At 42.8% G+C, this 15,618-nt stretch overlaps 1 protein-coding gene across 1 annotated transcript in view; it reads left to right on the plus strand.

Annotated features, from left to right (window-relative positions):
• LOC138580555 (protein-glutamine gamma-glutamyltransferase 5-like) overlaps window positions 1-15,618 on the plus strand; it is a 148,269-nt gene that overhangs the window by 86,148 nt on the left and 46,503 nt on the right. The gene's annotated exons all lie outside the window — the stretch shown is intronic.

Genomic DNA, 15,618 nt, shown 5'->3' on the forward strand with positions numbered 1-15,618 from the left:
AATGTAATGACGACTTGTAATAATACAAAATACTGACATATTACATCAAAATGGAATCATACATATATAATACATATTATTCATATTTAATAGAATATTAGTATCCCAGGTTAATGCATATTAATTTAAGACAATAAAGTGCAAGTGCTATTGTTAATATGTGTTAGGAAAGTTTCTCAATTATGTGTAATTTTCCCTCCACTTGTGTACCCCTCATTTTTCTGCTGCTGTCTGACAAGCCTAGCCTGACTTTTGTCAGTGGAACACAGCCTTCTGCTGCACTCTGCAGGGTTTTCGCTCACTTTGTTATGTGGAAACTGACATGCCCTTAAAGAGAGCCAGTACTGGGAGACTTTGTTTCCCTTAGTCCTTTCCTACGTTGCAACTTTTCTGCAACATGTTACAAATGCACAATGTGCCTAATAATACAGTGCGATTGGGCCTTCCTTTTACTTCCAAAGGCCCTAAACTCCCTCAAAGGATTTTTTAGGAGAAGTGCACATGTGCCTTGACAGGGCTGGTGCCAGCTTTTACTTTCGCATAGTTTTGACCATTTCTTGCCATGAAAATCGCATTTACCACGGTTGGCACAGGAAGGTAGCCTGGCTCCAGAATGGCCATACCACGAGGTTCTTTGTCCTGTCCTTTGGCCTTCTTGTCCCTTTACCTTCCCCAGGTCGAGCAGACCCGGGTCAGTCCTTATTTGGTCATGCATTTTCCCGCGAAACACCAAGCTTTCGCTGGCTTCTTCATGCCTTGTGTGTGCCTCCAGGATGTGGGCTGGACCGTCTAGTTCCAATACACATCCTGGGTGCCAGACAGTCTGGTGTGCTGGGAATGACTCGGACCACCATGTTCTGTGATTGGTCCACATCTGATGTGCTTGTATGTGAAAAGATCTCCCATTGGGTCCTCTTCGTTTTGGCGCAAATGAGATTCTGGATAAGAGAATGCTCCAAACACCCATACCAGGTCGATCTCTTGAGTTGTCACTGAACCTAGGATAGGATCCAAGTATCCTGAAACTAAGAAGCCGAGTCGAGGAACCGCTGGTGACCCGCTGGAAGGTTTGGCACCCTGAGCCCGCTGTTGTCCCGCTGGCCCCTCTGCATCTGATCGAACCAGAAGGTCTGAAAAGGCGCTTCGACCCATTTGAATAGTGGGACCAACTATTCACGGCACCTTCATCTTAACCTACAAGCGAGCCTCTTCGGAAGTGTTCCTGGGCCAACCAGTGAACTGACCACTTTGCGCTGGACCTTTGCTCTGAAACCGCCACCGTTTTGAGTGAACACTTGAAACTTGGTTGATCGTAAACTCTGTGTTCATGGCACTCTCACACCGAATTTTGTACACTTGGCATTCCCAGGTCTGGAATAAAGAGAGAGCGCCCAAACCCAAGTGAACGCGGTCACTACGTCGCCCAGCCGTGGTGACGAACTTCGCAGGTGCCTTGTTGCTGTGCCTCTCTGTGCCCTGAACCCTGCTGCAGTGAAACTGGCCTGATTCCTTCACCAGGAGCGGAGAAATCACCACTGCCTTGCCAGGAAACCATCGCTGTATCTCAGCCGCTGAAAGCTGCAGAGCCGCACAATTGCCTCATTTGAACCTACAATCAAAGTGAACTTGACTGCCGATGTTTGGTCCGGAGTGTGCCGGGGGTCGGTGAGTACTTGCAACTCTTACCGGTAGCCAATAGTGCATCCATCAATTTTTACGCAGGAGTGTCCCCTGAGGGCCACTCACCTTTCCACACGTAGCCCGAGCTACCGCCCTATTCCCAACTCCTGGAACCTGTTCTGCCCTTTTGGGGAGGCCCTCCTGGAATAGTGGGAGCCTATTTTTCATCGCCTCACCCACCTTCCTGAGCTGCTAGAGCACCTGCAAGAGACCCCGTTTTCGCTCCTCTGCACCATCGCGTACACCAGCACCTGAAAGTACTTTTAAGCGTTAGGCTCCACTCTTCGTAGGGACTGACTGCCTCTTAGTTAGGGATTGATTTCTTAACAATATGTAGAAGGTGTTTTTATAAAAAACAGTGTTTAAAAGCAGTGATATACATATAACAACAGTGTCTTTTAACTTGGCAACACACATCCAATGTTAATGTCCCAGGTTGTTGGATATGACAAAGTGCAAGTGCTTTTGAATTATATAAAAGTTGTTTTTGAAAACACTGTTTTGTTATATATGACATTGCTTTTTTACTTGACAACACACATCCACTGATCAATATTCAAATATGGCTTTATAAATGAATAACTGAATAACTGGAAAACTAGACGACCAGTCGGTGTCAAACGGCCGATCTCAGCCTGATAAAAAGCGGTTCCTCTGCTTTTGAGCAAGATCACACCACTACTCATATAGAGGATTCCACGTTCTCACCACAAGCAACCATTCCCAACCCTATTCCGGCTAGCTTAGGGGTTCAAGGAACAAATCTCAAAGCGGCCTTGTTGAACACAAGATTGTTAATTAGTCATGCTCAAGACATTCATGATTTAATCCTGGACAGCCAACTCGACCTTTCGTTTCTCACTGATACCTGGATTAGAGACACCAATGGACCATCTATCAATCTGGCTGCCCCACCCAGCTTCTCTATGTTTTGTAAAAACAGAGAACAGGGCTATGGGGGAGGAGTGGCAATCATAGCAAAATAGGAATTGGGACTCTTTGCTTCTCCCATAGCTTGTCAAGGCTGCAAGATCCTCCACGTGAAAATGGCTCCAAATCCAAATATATGCTTAATTTCATCCTTATATACCACCCTCCAACAGCTTTACCAAACTTCATTGAGGAAATCTCACAGATCTTAGGGGCCCTCGAGTGGCAGAATTGAGCCTCTTTTCTCTCAGGTGATTTGAACTACTAGAGGGGGGAAGAGACTGACAAAATAGCTATCAAATTGGAGCAAACTCTAAATAACTTGAACTTTCAATTTATAAATACCGACCCTACCACAGCCAAGAACCACATGTTAGATTGGGTGGTCACTAAAAACATTGCCACCGTCACTGACCAAACCTCTCCCTGTATTTGGTCAGACCACTACATTGTTAGCTGTCATTTCCAACTACCGGAGGCTGCGGTTAAACCTACTAACCCCCACCAAGGTTATTATTAACCGTAACTTCAACAGGATAAAGGCTCAGGACATCTCGCTATGTCTAACAACTTTAATGATTGAAACTGAGAGTGGGGACTCCGTGCAGCATCGAGTTTCTTCTTTTTCTGACAGTTTCTTGAAATTGCTCAATGAAAAAGCCCCTCTCCTGTCCAAAGTCGTGAGAGACAACCCCAGCCATAAAAAATGGGTCACCCCAAACTTAAAATGATGAAAAAGGAGAAACGTAAATTGGAGTCCGAGTGGTTAAAACATCAAACGGAAGAAATGAACATAGCTCGGAAGGACGCTGACAAAACCTACAAAAATAAAATTATGAAAACTAAATCAGGAGTACTACAAGATTGAGAAACGTAAGGCCTCCAACCGCCCCAAAAACCTGTTTGAAATTCTAAGACTCCTCGAGAAGCCGAAGGCCCTCCTTACCCCATTTGTCCCTACCTCACTGGACTTAATAACAGTACAACCAGCCTTTGAGGCTAAAATAACAAAGGCTAGGACGAAAATCAAAGAGGATCTGCCCAATGCGGCCACCACTATCGACAAACAGTGCTCAGAACATAGAGGAGAAGGTATCAAACCTTTTGCTTTCTCAGCTATAGTTGTTCCTGGTATGCAGAAGCTTCTCTCATCCATGCACCCCACGTCATGCTTGGAAAACATTCTCCATTTGAAGTGAATCCTAAAACACAAAGACTAGATTCATCAATGCCTCGATGGCAAGATCCCCAAGTCAATCAAAACCGTTGTGGTCACAACGCTATTAAAAAGAACAAGTTAGACCCAAAGCATTCGGGTAATCTCAGATCCATAGCAAATTGCCAGTTTCTACTTATGATGTTAGATAAACTTTAAAGTGTGTGATTGCAAGCTTTCGTGGAGAATAGCTACATTCTGCATGATAGACAATCCGGCTTTCGGCATCATTATAGTACAGAGACAGCCCTACTAAATCTGCAATCGCACATGCTAGGAACAACCGATAAGGGCAAAGCGGGTCTGCTGGTCCTTTAGGATCTTTACACAACATTTGATCTGGTGGAGCACCAACGCCTCTTTCACTACTTAAGTCATCTGGGATTATGTTCCGAGGGGGCGGTTCACTGGTTCCACTCTTTTTTATCTGGATGTAAATCCAAACTCCAGTGGGGTCCAGAAGTTTCGTCACCAGCCCCTATCTGGTGCAGAATCCCACAGGGGGCCAGTCCATCCCCCATCTGGTTTAACCTTTACACAAGGTCACTTTGTTCTCTTCTGGACGACTTGGGTGCATTTTTCAGCAATTATGCTGATGACACCCAGCTAGAGTCTACTGGGGATAATTTGATTGACAACAAAGCCCTCACTAACATCTACCAGCAGATAGAACTCTAGATGCCGTCCAATTGGCTTTTTCTAAATGGCAATAAAACAGAGATTCTCATTTTTGGCTCCAGGCAGTCTTGGGCGAAACTGAGCCCGTACTTTGAGAGTTTTACAATTGGTGATAACATCATACCGGTTCAAACCAAGGTAAAAACTCTGGGGGTCCAGGTGGAGGCCAGCCTGAACTGAGGCACATGTTAACCTGCTGAGTCAAAGCTGTAACTACCATCTCCATCGCCTGAAAAATATTCACCCCTACATCTCTAAAGGACACAGTGCTACGATAGCTCGAGCTACTATTATCTTCAGGTTAGACTATTGTTATGCCCTGTTGCTTGGAGCTTCAAGCTCTAGCAGGAAAAAATGTCAAGTTCTACAAAACAATGCAGTATGCATCATTTAAAAAGTCTCTAAGCGTGCACACATCTCAGAGCATCGACAAAGTCTTCATAGGCTCCCTATCAAGGAAATGATCTTTTTCAAGATGGGAACCTTGGTGCATAAGTGTATTTTTGGACGAGCACCTACGTACTTAAAAACGTCTATTACATAGTATTGTCCGACCAGAACCCTTTGTTCCTCTAATAAAAGGCAGATGATCTGCCCTGAGTATAAGTGCACTAATGGATGGGGAAGATCCTTCCCAGTCAGAGCAGCAATCTTCTGGAACTCCCTTCCATCTACACTGAAATCCTAGGCAGCTTTGACAGTTTTCAGAAAAACCCTGAAAACACACCTCTTCGAGTGACTTCCCCCTCTTTTCCTGGTGCCCCATTGTCTTGTTTTTGATGGTTGTTCTTTTGTGTGAATGTCACAGCGCTCTGATGCCTACGGCTTTAGGCACCTAACAAACAAATATATAACAAAATATATATGTTTACTATGAAGTGTAAATGCGTAGACCTCAGTTTGAGACTACATTTCTAAATGGTTCATGCAAAAATGCCACAGACATATTTGTATCCCAAGTAGATAGAAAAATAGGGGATAATAAAGTGCACGTGCTTAAAATCATGATGTGGTCCATAGATAAAAAGCATCATACTGATATCGTAGTTAAAGTGCCTGTGCTCAAAATATCATGATCTGCGTAAGATAAATCCCCTGATTGACAATATAAAATAAGATATCAGAGTTTACAGCACAGTATATTAAAGTGTTAATCGTGGAAGGAGAGTCTCTTATTTCTAACAACTGGTTAAAATAGAAGTCTACAGGTTTTCCAACAACTGGATGTGGAAAACCATGAGAAGGACATTAATTCAATTCACAAACGTAAAACAGAAGCATGGCCATGAGATACCAATATGGGCAACCAACTCAAGTGAAGCTAGAAGTAATCTCGTCTGATTGAACCAATATAGTTATGCCTCAAATCCCCAACAAAAACACACAGCTCTTCATCTTTGTCATGGCCATTGGAGGTTTTAGTATCATATTCAATAATATATCTTGCCTCTGCCTGCCTATGCCCCCTTTTTTCCCTTTTAACGCCTCATTACAACTCAGGCGGTAAGGGGTTTACGGCGCCGTAAACAGCGCCGACCCTTACCGCCTGAGTACGAGGTCCCTTAGCGCCATGGCGGACTTAACACCTGCTTTTAGCAGGTGTTAAAATCCATGGCGCTAAGGGACCATGGAGTTAATTACGCCACCGTAATTTATGGTGGCGTAATTAACGCCTTCCCCACTGCCATTATGCCCTATGGGGCAAAAATGGGAATGGGGAAGGGTAAATGGGGATTGGGGACTTACCACCCCGCCAAGGTCGGAATGGGGCGGTAAGTCCGCCAACCACCATGGCGTAAACGTAGTTTACGCCATGGTGGTAAAGTCACGGCCCAGGCGGTAACTTACCGCCTGGGTCGTAATGAGGCACCTTGTGTTTTAGTAGATATAGGGCCTCATTACAACTCAGGCGTTAAGGGTTAACGCCACCGTTAACCCTTAACGCCTGATTCTGATTTTAACGCCTGCTTTTAGCAGGCGTTAAAATCCATGGCGCTAACCTGCCATGGTGCTAATTACGCCGCCGTAATTTACGGCGGCGTAATTAGCGCCTTCCCCACTCCCATTATGCCCTATGGGGCAAAAATGGGAATGGGGCAGGGAAAATGGGAAATGGGGATTTACCGCCCCTCTCACCTTGGAATGGGGCGGTAAATCCGCCATCCACCATGGTGTAAACGGAGTTTACACCATGGTGGTAAAGTTGGTGCACTTAGCACCAAGGTTGTAATGAGGCCCATAGATTCCATAGCAAAATATCTAAAAGACAACAGACTGCTATGATGGACTTCGTCAAAATGCTTGGCAAGTGGGTGCATAGGAACATAATTACCAATTGCCCTACTGTGTTGTAGGACCTGAATGTTCACCTCATGCTTGGTACTGCCTATGTAACATAGATTGCAATTGCAAGAATGTATTATACAACAAATGTACTTTCACATGTCAAACGAGATATTATTTTGACAGTGGATCCAGATCGTGGATTCCTATATTCTTTGACATTGACACTGTAGTGACATGCCTTACATTTAAGGCATCTAATGAAACCTGTATGTCAGTTAGCCAATTTGTACCCAGTGTTTCCTTGCTGAATTTAAAGAGATGGGTTCAATAATTGAACACACAGACTTTCTAAATGTTATGGTGGCATGATCATCTATATGATGTCTTATGTCTTTATCTTGAGATGAATGATAATGACTTTTAAAGTGCCTAATTGTGCATCCTCTTTTGTGCATTTTGGGATCAACAGATCAGAACTTTTCCATTTACAAGCTTTGTTATAAGTAAAATCAATGGCATGCTTCAGGTATTCTCTTTCATGAAACCTCCTGGCCATTAATTCATTTTTACAAATTCTTCTAGGTCCTTGGTCATGCTATCCCATATTATAAACAGATAGTCGATGTGTCTACACAACAGGACAACCTTTTTAGTGTACTGTTGAAAGCATATGGAGTGTAATATCTTCTCTTCCCAGTGCCCCATGAAGAGGTTAGCATACATGGGGGCAAAAGATGTTCTCGTTGCTGTACCACACAGTTGCTGATAGTGCTGACCGTTAAATAAAAATGGGTTGTAAGGAAAATATCAGCATAACAATGAACATTTTAGAATGTTCTCTATAAGCTGATTTCATAGAGAGAAATTGTTTGGCTGCTGATATTCCCTGATCAGGATTAATAAACATGTATAAAGAGACCACATCTAATGTGACCAAGAGATAAGTGCAGTGGTAGAGGTGTACCAAACAAAGCAGTGGAACTGCGGTCTCGGCAGGGGAGAGGGTCGGCGGAAGCATAGTGCAACATGTGACAAGGTGTTGCAGCCTGTCAACTTTACACGTGCACAGGGACATGAATGGACAAATCCTCTATATAGAATGGTGAATATGGTCGTAAAAAGTAGAGGAATGGTAAACAGATAGAACTAAAAGTAGTGGTACGCCGCTCCTGACCGTTCCTGCTCACTTCGATCACTGGATAAGTGTTCTGCCAAGGGACACCATCATTCTTGCTCAGAAAATCAATTGTGTCCCTCAAATATGAGGGTAATGTTTCAACAAAGGGAAAAGAGGATTTTAGCAATAAAAATGGAGGTTCTTTAAAGAAGTGATTTATTAGAAGCCACTATGGGCATCCCCACTGGTTTATGCAGTTGTTTATGGACTTAAGAGATAAAGTGGATAGTGGGCATCACCAGGAATTCCTGGGTCAAATATTGTCTGTCTTCCGACTCAAGCAGCCCCAGATCATATCATTTTTTAAGCATAGCAACATACTTGGTTTTGTATTCAGGGTATGGATTGGAGTTCAGTCTTTGTTAACATTTTTTGTCCCTAAGCGGTCGTTTAGCTTCTTCAATATAATCTTTGGTATTTAAAATGATTATATTGCCCCCTTCATCAGTGGATTTAATCACAATTGAGTTGTCATTTTGCAAGTCTTTCAAGGCTTCGCATTGGTTTCGATTGAGATTGAACTCCTTCCTACACATACCTTTAAGATTCATTTTCTTAAGATCTTTAATCACCAAGTCTTCCAATATATCTCCATTGGGACAGTTTAACATGGGAGGAGTGAACCTTGATTTGAAATTCAAATTACTTTCTTCTGGGACCATAGTTTATATTCCTGATCTTTCAGATAATTCAATATTCCACTCATCTTGCGTGCCTTTATAACATGTGAGAGTGATTTCCCCAGTGTTCTCAATTTCAAGTTCTACTAGGGCACTTAATACTGACATTTCTTTAATAGTTAAACACAAGAGGTCTTCACTGGGATATCTTTATACTTTATCTTACTCAGATCTTGATTATTGAAAAACATAGCCAATTTGATCTTTCTTGAAAATCAATGTAGACCAATGCAAGATTGTGTATAATTAAATCTGGTAATGGGGCAAAAAGATAATCCCTTAGCCAAACCTGCCTGTTAAACAGAAGAGAGTTCTCTGGTGGACAGGTTGATAACTTGAAGGTCATTATTAATTTTTTCAATGTTCCCCTACGTCCTCTAGAGAGCCTTTGATGACCTTGAGACGTATGTTCTTTTTGATTGTCCACGTCCTCTTTGTCCTCTTATAGTCCTTTCCATTCTGCTACCACCTTTCTTCTTGTTTGTCGTCTTCTTCCTCTTTCCCTGTTCGATATGTTTTCCCCATCTCGATGTAACAGTCTCATCTCGCCTAAAAAAATATAGACAGACAGGTATTTTCTCCTTCACTGTTCGATGTAAATGTAGTGGTCATGTCTTCTTTCTCTGATTCTGACTCCGGTGTTTAAATAGGGTCTGTTTTTAGGACTGTTGTCCATATATCAGCGAATCTTTTTGTGTCTATCCTTGTTCCTATATTGGCTAATCCTATTGTAAAATATAGAGTGGGTAGGGGAGAGGCGGCACATGTGTAGACGCAGCCGAAGGCCATGGCTAGTTGTCCGGTAGTGTTTTAAAATAGAAAGTGACCACATCCAAAGGCCATGCTCACGGCCATGGCTAGTGGGCCCAAAACACATGCATAGTTGATACGGCCAAAGGCTGTCGAGTGACCTGGTAGTGTTGTAAAATATAGAGTGAGCATGGCTGAAGGCCCTGACTAGTTGGTTCAAAAGAGAGGGTGAACATGTGCAGTGGACCCAACCGAAGGCATGGTTACTGGCCATGGCCATAAGAAACATATTGGGGGAACATAGATAGAGGACATGGATGAAGGCCATGGCTAGTGGCCTGGTACGATTGTAAAAAATACAGTGGACACGGCCAAAGGCCATGGCCAGTGGTGCAGAATGAAACGATTGTATAACAAAACCCTTGAAATTCACTGAAAAATGTTTAGTTAAAATGTCATTAAGTTGATCAGATTTATCGCAAATAAAACCCTTGAAATTAAGCGCTTTGGGGAAGTCATGGCCGGCTTGACTCGGCGTGTTCCCATTGCAAATCCCAAGAGACATTATGGTGGACATAGCATTATGGGGGACATCAACGGGAGCATGCCAAGTTCAGCTGGTAATGACTTCCCCAATGCGCTGGAATTCAAGGGTTTTGTTGCAATAAATCGGATCAGCTTAACTAGACTGTAACTAAAGTTTTTTCAGTGGAAAAAAAAATGTGTATATATATATATATATATATATATATATATATATATATCGCCAAAAGTTACAGTGGGTGTAAAAAAGCGTGCAAAAATACCCTTCTACCTGAAACGCGACAGCAGATTACAGCATTTCAGTTGTCAAGCCACGCTTGTGCCAGTGCTACCAAGTAGCCTCCCTGGACTTAGTTCAGAGCCACTGAGCAATGCATTGTGCGTATGCAAGTAACATGAAAAATGAATTCATAAAATAGCAGTGCCCCATGAGACAAAGATAATATTGTGGGATAAAAACGGGTCACTGTGTGTCAGTATGAGCAGGGCATGGTGGGGGTGCGTGTTATGGTTGCGTAGCTTACCATAACTGTCGAATCTCTGTTTTTTTTATTTTGTGCTGTAACCATAATGCCACTTTTAAAAAGGGGTTTCACTGAATTATACAGGTTTTTATTTAGGCAACTTAACCATAACGTCCCTGTAACAAAGCTTTTTCACTGAGTATATAACAAACATTACTTACCCAGTATAAACATGGTTGGCGATAGCAACCCTGCAGTTATGGTTTAATTGCTCTCCCAATAGAAAAGGCAATTCTGGGTCTGGGTGACTTTTAACTTTGGTGACTGAGGCATGGCCGTCAGCCATGCACAGGCCTACCAAGCCACTCACAGTAGCCTCTGGGCTTGATAAGGACCACTTTAACCCAATAGCGGTCCATGTGCAACAGCCCATGACAGTTTGCCCGGGGCATGGGAGAATTGATATCTTAGCTCGGTCTGCTCACTCACAGGTGTTGGGAGTGTGCTGACTTTTTTTCATTCAGATGGGCCTATGGTGTCCACGAACATCATGGAAGTTATTGGCCAATGAGGAAACATGAGAGATTGTAAAAAAAAGTTTGAAATGGCCGCCATCTTTGTTTGTGGATATTCACGGAGAGTGAAAATATTTTTTAAAAAGAAAACATGATACTAGCTAGTCATACACTTGTTTGTCGACTTCACAGCTTGCCTGAACTCTTGCTACCCGATGGAAGTCTTTTGTTGCTTTCTACTGCCTAAATGACCTCTTACATGGCCACTGTTAGCTATTTATGAAAACCACCTCGCCGGCAAGGCAGGTGTAGCAAGTGCAAAAGCAGTATGTCAAAAGCTAGCCCCCCCATGCCTCTTTGTGGACGGAGGCACCACAGGTGAAGCCTTTCTAATTTTCATATCTGCCCAAGCAGCTATACATCTGCTGAAATGGAAAAGATAAAGACAACTATATTCACCCAGATGCCATCCTACAATGCCTTCCTTTTTTACTTATTTTAAACTTTAACGAAATTGTAACCCTAGTAAAATCTGATAAATATGGCATTGGCACTCTAATCACTTCAGATCAGTCTACTGATCCTACCTTACCAACTGGAAAAGGGAGGACATACCATGCTGCAGATTGGAACCACATGCTTCTAAACTCATGCTAGGCGGTCAACAATAAAGAATATTTTTAGGATATGGTAACCATGAACTCAATTGTTTTCTTTTCTCACTAAAAGTGGTTGCAAACAGTTGCTCCATCCTTTTTAAAGGTACGATCCAGGATAATTATCAAATGATTTACCTCAATATGCCTATTGGTCGACGTGGTGGCGGCGCCTCATGTTTTTAATGAGAATGTAAAAGTCAAGATCATGAACTGAATAATCCTGCATTGTGAATCCATCCTCTTCCAATGTGCCACCTTTTTTCTTCACACAGTATAATTTCCCCTACTTTAAAGGGATCCAGGGACTTGTGGTTCATTTGCACACACCTTTTCTGACAAATTGATGAAACATCCCCCATGCCTCCTTCATTGTATTGGGAGTTTTTATTTTATGAGCTGATGATTTATCCAATTATTATCATTCAGAATATTGTTAAGTAATCTCTCCAATATAATCCTTACCCAATTGGTCAATGGCCCAATTCATAAAAAGATCATCTTCTTTATATCATCAACTCAGAGGCTAAATTAAACTAAATTCACCTACCTCAGGAGCCAGAACTGACCATTTCTTCATCCCATTTATAGTACTGTCCATTTCTCACACACAGGTATCTCAAATCTTAATCCTGTTAAAACAGTGTTTCGGAGCACATGGAAGTACTTAGATATGAGTGGACTGGCAATTCATCTTGAGCAAACCTTCCCCAGTAAAACAATTATCCGCTATTTCAAAACTCGGTTTCATTTGGAACTTAAGATTGTTTCTGTTTGAGAGAAGCATTGCCCAAACAAATCTGGGTTAAATATCCACCAGATCAACAGAGGTCAGTGGTTTACACCACAATTGAAAACAAAATACTGAATGAATCTGGCAACCGCCTCAAAACAGACTTGGATCAAAGCACTCTTCTTAAACATTGAGCATGCTATAAAAAGCTAATCTACTCAGCTAAGGAAGACTATGTGGCATCCTGAATTAGTAAATACAAAGACAGTAAAAAAATAACAGTTTGATTCTTACCGAGTTTCGTAACCCAGTGCCATAACTGACACTATCATTCCTAGTAAATGACTACCTAACCCTCTTGCCAACTATTCTATTACAACAACGCTGTCTATAAATGATTGCAACAAACACAAGTGCGACCCCTGGGCTGCCACCTTCTTTGAGCCATAATTGCTCATCACTTAAAATCATTCTTGATTTCAAGGCCAAACTGTGGATTTCTGTCTTTGTCGATAACTACACTTTCAGACTTCATTGCTTCAAGCTGATGATCGGTTTCACCATTTGGCCCACTAATCACTATAAACTTTTATAATCTCTACTTGAGAAACACCTCCTTATGGTCAAGCTTCATCCCAATCGCTTTGAAACTAGCAGTCTCACCCCATTTTTGAAGAAGGCCTATCTTGACACATCGGTTCTTGGCCATTTACATCCTACGTCCTCCCACATCCCCCAATAAAGGCTTGGAAGAGCAGACACATTCACAGAAGGGTCGTATTTCTCTGATCTTCTCTAAGTTGCATTTAGGCTAAGCAGAGAAACAGAATTAATCCTAATTGCTGCCTTGGATAATCATAGGATTTCAGTCCATCAGTTTGGAGTTGGCGCACTGCCCCCTTTGGACCTCTTGACAGTGTTCGATGCCCTAGAGTACAACATCTTAACCAAATGGCTAGAAGATGCTGATATGCGAAATACTGCCTTTTCTTCCAGACACATGTGAGCTAATTTCTATCCTTTTTCTCCACTCATCTCTACTCATTTGAAAGCAGGAAACTCTGTTTTTCCTCAGAGCACTGACCTACCACCAGTCTTCTTCAACCTTTAACTGCAACCTTAGGCAGACCGGATGAACTCATTTGGATTGAAGTTTTTTTAATTATACAGATGGCACACAAATATTTTTAGAGGTGTCTGCTAATGCTAAACTACTTGATCCCAAATAATGTTGCCGACTGCGCCAGTGTCCAACTTTGTTATATGAATAACAACTTCTTATGATTCAACCCTCAAAAGACAAAGATCTTAGCGGCGAGTTCTCCTCATTTAGACATCTTCCTTACATTGGCAGAATAACTTGGACCCTGCCCAAAGCGTTCCTCCTCCATAGTAAACAATCTGGGAGTATTCCTGCATGAAGGACTCTTGTTGGAAGGGAAGGTGAGCTATGTAACTAAAACTATCTTTTTCATGCTGTTTTAACTAAGAAAGCAGATTCCCCTCCTGAAATGTACCCAACATACATAGGCTTTTATCGTTTATATATGCCATGGCTAATATGTTAATGGCATCTATCTGTGAGGCGGAGCCCCAAGATAACTCACCCAGAAGCTTCAGAGAATGGAGTTTGCTGCTGCCTGTCTCTTGACCAACCACGATGAACATATTAGGAAATCTCTGGAAAAGTGTATTGAATGTATTCATTCCCTTCTGCATTGCCCATAAAGCAATTCACAATGCGGGCCGGCCTTTCTCCAAGCCAGAATAATGCCTTATATTACAGATAGATTTGCATGGTCAAGTAGACGTTACCTGTAAATAGCTACTTCAGACAAGCCCAATGGAAGGTTGCACTTTTTCCTTGCCAAGCCCTCGCGCTGTGGAATCTCTGTTCTCAGTACCTTAGAGTTATAGATGCCATTTCACCCGATTAAAGGCCCAAGACTTCGCTTTTTTACTCCTAAAATTCTCCCAGCCATTTGGGCAGTGGGCGTGAGCAGTTGTTCCTCTACTTTTTTAAAGTACGTTTTAATGTTACTATACTTTTATTTTAAGAAGAACCCGTTCCGGAATGGTTTCGTTTTAAAGTGAAAGTGTAAGAAACGTGCACTTCAGTACACTGCAATGAATGTTCCCTTAAAGAGCAGACTCATTTGTTTGGGGGGTTTGCATTGTGAATGGGGGGCAGGTGAGTAATGGGGTTTGTGGGGAGCGGGACAGGCCAACAGGGAACATAGCTCCACTACCTTTTTTCATGCACTTTGATTACTGGCTATCCAGGGGTGTTGCTAGGTCTGGAAAAGATCCGGGGCTACACTAATTGTGGGACTGTCGGGACTGGGAGCTAGCTAGCCTTTTTTGGTTGTAATGCTTCGGCTTCTATCCGGGGTTACAACCAAAAGACCCGGGGCTAGAGCCGCCTCAGCACCCCCGCCCTAGCAACGCCTCTGTGCTATACAGAAACATGAAGCCACAGGACACTTAATAAACAACTTAACAAACAGAAGCCACATTGCAATACATAGAAAGTGAACACATTCCCCTGCACCTTTTAGGAACCGGTGCATGGGTCATTTCTGACCCCTTCTTGCATTGCTTTTAAATGGAACAGCAGGGAAATGAACCACAGCTGTTCCACTTGCATTTCTCCCCCACAAATGGCACCAGACATACTGGGCCTCATTACGACCCTGGCGGTAGCCGTGCCGATAAAAACGACACTGCTGCCGCCGGAGTTGTGTTTTTTTCTGGCGCCTGGCTTTGGGGAATTACTGGGGCATTCCCAAAAGCCAGGCACCAGAAAAAGTATCTCCCCATTCCCTTTAGAGTCCCGTAAGACTCAATGGGAATGGGGAGGACGGAAGCACTGGCACCGTGTGCAACAGTGCCAGTGCTTCCGTCAAAGTCTGCGAGCGGTAGCCATTCCGCCCACCAGGTCAGACTTGTTACCGGACCGGCAGGGTCGTAATGAGGCCCACTGTCTCTTACTTAACATTTCACAGTGGCGTGCCAAATAAAGGCCCATCCCTATGAAATGTGTCATGCGCCACTGTAAGGCCCATGCCAGGGCATCGTTTGTGCTTGCAGACAGGCACCTAGAAATGCACACATCAAATAAGGTGACCAGCGCATTTCCTAAAATAGGGCATCCAAAAAAAGTTCTTCTTTTCAACATTTTTAGATGCCCATATATTCTAGACGAATAATTACATTCCTCCAAAGCACTGTTTCCACGATATGAGCCAGATATATCCACACCAGGCAACGAGTGTGCTTAATTAAAGTGTATTGTTATCAACAAGTGTAT

Source organism: Ambystoma mexicanum, chromosome 3p, assembly GCF_040938575.1.
Source record: "Ambystoma mexicanum isolate Mex_15411 chromosome 3p, UKY_AmexF1_1, whole genome shotgun sequence".
NCBI classification, from domain to species: Eukaryota; Metazoa; Chordata; class Amphibia; order Caudata; family Ambystomatidae; genus Ambystoma; species Ambystoma mexicanum.